The sequence below is a fragment of the Octopus sinensis genome, linkage group LG11 (genome assembly GCF_006345805.1).
Source record: "Octopus sinensis linkage group LG11, ASM634580v1, whole genome shotgun sequence".
Taxonomy (NCBI): Eukaryota; Metazoa; Mollusca; class Cephalopoda; order Octopoda; family Octopodidae; genus Octopus; species Octopus sinensis.
The window spans coordinates 50722443-50727442 of record NC_043007.1 but is presented as its reverse complement, the minus strand read 5'-3'; the positions used below and the strand labels follow the sequence as shown (position 1 = coordinate 50727442).

The following is a 5000-nucleotide window of genomic DNA, read 5'->3' as shown; positions in this document are numbered from 1 at the left end:
AAGGCATTGAAAAAGAAATTTGCGCTCAGATGCCTGCCACAGAGACACTTCCAGTGGCAAACAGAATACTATCAATCAAGTTGAAAATCGGAGCAACATGATATTGAGGATATCTACCGAGAAATAATTACTACCATGTGGATTCATTAACCAACTACATTCTAGAATATTGACCGAGTAACAGATACGATGAACATCTTGTGCCGCGAAGCCTAATATTAAGAACTAGACTTCTGGGTCTGTGAAACACCGGAACTTTCAGTACTTTTTATCCTGTTCGTAAACCTGTATTTGTATGTGAGTGTATGAGTGTGGTTGTGTACACAACCATACCCTCACACACACACACACACACATGTAATAGCTTTTATGTTTCATATTTTCTAAATTGGCAACAATAAAGTTCCTACATTCATATTCGAATCTTATGTACATGTGTCTGTGTGTGTGTGTGTGTGTGTTTGTATGAGTGTGTATGTACAGATAGAGGGTGAAAGAAAGAAAGGGGTAGATAGAAATGTGTATGCACGCCGCGCGTGTGTGCGGATAACTACGCAATTAAATCCATGCTGTAATTTCAGGCATACTTATCGATAATTATTATTTTTGAAACATTCCAAACTCTGCTAACCATCCACCACCAGTCGTCAGTATCCGTTCGGTTATCTACACGAAACCCTGCAAGAGATCTAATTACATAATCACACTTTATTGTGGACTCAACATACTTTTAACACAGGCACGTAGTAATCACTTTGAAACTTGCACATGTCAACCAGAATACACACAATTATCTTCCTCTCTCTCTTTTTATCTCTCTCTCTCCTTTTGAAAGTATGTATGTAGGCATACATATTGGTTTCCAATTTTTGCACAATGCCAACAATTTCGGAGAAGGGGTAAGTTGATTACACTGACACCAGTACTCAACTGGAACTTGGACCCTGAAAGGATGACAGCAGCAGAATTTGAATTCGGAACGTTAAGACAGACGAAATGCCACGAAACATTCTGTCCGCCGTGCTAACGATTGTCAGCTCACTGCCCTCATATATATATATATATATATATATATATATATATATATATATATATATATATATATATATATATATATATATATTAATTAGGTCGTCAAGTATGAAATTTGTGGTAAGGTATATGGTAAACTTTGACAGCTGTTCATTTTGCGCCATTATTATATTTTGACAATCTTTATTTTTTTGTTAGAAAGCTGACACATTTATTTCTTTATTCTAACTCACTTTGCGCTTTGTAAAGTATTTATAAATCGTTTTTGGTATTTTTGTTTAGAGATGGATAAGTCGAAAAGTCGTACCGTTTTGAAATTTCTTTCTTGGGAATACAGCATCACAGACAGCTCGGAATATTTATGGAGTATTTCATTCTAATGTTATTATATAATGTTATTACACAGCAGAGAGTATCAAATTGGTTTGCAAAATTTCGTTCTGGTAACTTTGACCTCACAAAACAAAATTCATCAAAAGAAGCTTATGGTGTGTGTTTGGTGGTCTGGCGCAGGTGTGATCCATTATGATTTCATTAAACCTGGCTCATCAATCACGGCCAAAGTATACTGCAGCCACTTTGACCAAATGATGCAGGAACTTCGAAAAAAACAGCCTAGATTAGTCAACAGATCCACTCCAATTTTATTGCAAGACAGCGCCAGAAAACACATCGCAAAAATGACATTGGCGAAACTACAGGAGCTGGAGTTGGAAGTTATCCACCATCCACCATACTCACCTGATCTTCTCCCACTGACTATCACTTCTTCCAGAAATTGGATAACGTTTTGATAGAGAACAAATTAAATTCTGACGATGCTGTGAAACAGGCCTTCCAAGATTTTATTGACTCTAGATTACCAGGTTTTTACAGTTCCGGGCTGAACAAGCTGCCGCTGAAATAGCAAAAGTGTATTGACAATATGGGTGCATACTTTGATGAATAAAACTATTTCTTGTATTTCTAAAACATAAGCAAACTTCTTTCTTTTTTACAAATTTCATACTTGACGACCTATGATTCACCACTAACTCCAAAAGTATTTTTATTCTCCCTCTGTTTATTTCCTAGTATTCCTTTCTGTCGAAGAGCGTAGGCTCGAAACATAAAAGACTTTCTCACCTTCCCGAGCGTCTAACTAATACACCTGCTTGTTGCTTATACACCTGTCTTCGTCTTTTGTATTTCTGTAAATTTCACACACACACATGTATATATATACATATATATATATATATACATATATATATATATATATATATATATATATATATATATATATATATATATATATATATATATACATGTGTGTGTGTGTATGTGTGTGTGTATGTATTTATTGGTTTCCGATTTTGGCACAAAGCCGGAAATTTCGGGGAAGAGGTAAGTCGATTACATTGCTCCCATTATTCAACTGGTACTTATTTTATCGACCCCGAAAGAATGAAAGGCAAAATCGACCTCGGCCGAATTTGAATTCAGAGTTTGAATAAGGGCGAAATATATTTGTAAAACTGTTTCAGGCAGTTCATTGTGTCGGTGTGACTGCAGAGAGTGTATAGAGCGCTGTCTTTGTAGTTGCTACTCCCATTGTTGTTGTTGTAGTTGTTTTTATTACTGTAGTTCCTGTTGCTTGATGAGCCCCAGCTCAACGTCTGAAAGCTGGGCCTGTCGTCAATGGTATTTTAACCACAATTTGGAGCCAAATTTACAGTCCCAATGACTGTGTAACGGCTTCCACATTGTCCCTTGTGTTAGATTTTGCGTATATTTCTGTGCGTATCTACAGTTATATGTACATGAAATATATATTATATATGCATACACACACACACACACACACACCACATATATATATATGTTTTATATATTATATATATATATATATATAATATATATATACGTGTATGTAAATATTATATATATACATATATGTATACATGCACACACACCTACACACACATACGTACACACACACAAATACACACATATATACACACACGCACATTATGTATTGCATACAAATTACATACCCTCTTCCTTAAAATGCTTTTGACATGCAACTTCTTTTCTTAATTTTTCAGTTTGAAAGACGAAACTTGCGGATATGAAGTGAGGAATTCAAGCAATGTAACGCATGTAAGTCATTTTAGAGATTCATTATATTTATCTATATGTATATCTATCTATCTATCTATCTATCTATCTATCTATCTATCTATCTATCTATCTATCTATCTATCTATCTGTGTTTGTCTGTCTGTCTCTCTCTGTCACTCTCTCTCTCTCTCCAAACACACACACACACATACATAGACGATGGAGTGGCTGTGTGGTAAAAAAAAACTTGCTTCCCAACCACATGGTTCCAGGTTCAATCCCACTGCGTGGCACCTTCGGCTAGAGGTTTGTGCTATAGCCTCGAGCCAACCCAAGCCCTCTGAGTGGATTTGGTAGGCGAAAACTGAAAGAAACCCGTCATATATAATATATATATAATATATATATATATATATATATATATATACAAAGAATAAGTCCCGGGGTCGATTGTTCGACTAAAGGTGGTGCTCCAGCATGGCCGCAGTCAAATGACTGAAACAAGTAAAAGAGTAAAAGAGTAAATATATATATATATATATATATATATATATATATATATCCGTCATCTTATATCTCTTTCTTAATCTATCTATGTGTCTCTCTACACACCGTTCTTTCTCTGTTACCTTACTTCTAAGCATCGGGACTAATTGCATATATGTTCTCCTTTATGCACGTTGCTCGTACACATATTGTCCTCTGGGTTTATTCTTACCTCTATCAATATTCACCAGTTTCATCGAATTCCTTCTGAACCCTATTTATCATTACATCCCATTAATATATCAACTTTAAATCCTTCCCTCGTTGCCTTCAAGTTGCGCTCCAATCTCATCCTATTCTGTGCTGATAACGGTAAAGCTGAGCATAATATATTATTATTCTCATTCATATATTTGACATTGCCAACTATCCATTTCAGCTTTATATTCCTTCCTTACAAATCGAACCGATGCCTGTCAAGGCATCGTTGTACATTAATCTACCAAACTGCGTCCAGTAGATCAACTAAAGTCTCCGTACTAAACTTCCGAAGTCATCTTTCTTGAAATTCTGACCTCAAATCTTACCATGATCAAATTAAGGCTTTCGTCAAGATGAGAATCGAAAATCATTTCCCTACATTTTATGGACGGTATTTGGGTGGGTATGGGGGCAAAATAAAATATATTGTCATTTATGTAGTGTAATATTGATTCTAGAAAGTATGATATTTCTTGTTTAATGCCTTCGCGTCTATAAATGTTTGGGCTTGTGTAAATATAGTAACTGTAATTTATCTTTTATAATTCCATTTTACAGCTTCTCCCACAAACTTTGTCGCAATATTCTTTTATATATATATATATATATATATTATATATATATATATATATATATATAATATATATTATATATATATATATGTGCGTGTGTGTGTGTGTGTATGTAAGTATGTATGCATGTATGTATATGTATGTATGTATGTATTATGCATGCTTGTATGTATTTATGTATGTATGTATGTGTGATGTGTGCGTGTGTATAAAAATACATATATATATAATTTTAAATATAATATTTTTCTTTTTTTCTATTTTTCAGTTTTCTGAGACAGCGTCTTTGGGAAACCTGGTAAATGTTTCCAACACGGCATAAAATATACAAAACAAACGAAAAAATCCCACAAAAACAAGACAAACTTCTCCATTTTATTTTTCCTCGAAAGCATTTAAAGCTTTTTTCAAACAAGGAAAATAGCAAATTAAAAAAGAAATATATAAATGAAAAGAGGAAAAGAGAAGACATTCTTTTAAGTGAGAACTGAGAACAAAGAAACATTTGTTGTAAATAACGAATTTTTAAAAAAAAATAAACATGAA

The 5000-nt window shown here is 34.0% G+C and overlaps 1 long non-coding RNA gene across 1 annotated transcript in view; it reads left to right on the top strand.

The window, feature by feature from the left end:
• Positions 1–5000, top strand: part of LOC115217524 — an 80012-nt gene that overhangs the window by 73641 nt on the left and 1371 nt on the right. Inside the window, exons 3-4 of the long non-coding RNA XR_003882173.2 lie at positions 3120–3174; positions 4723–5000. The exon at positions 4723–5000 is cut by the window's right edge and continues 1371 nt beyond it. This is a non-coding gene — a long non-coding RNA (uncharacterized LOC115217524). The remainder of the gene's footprint in view (positions 1–3119; positions 3175–4722) is intronic.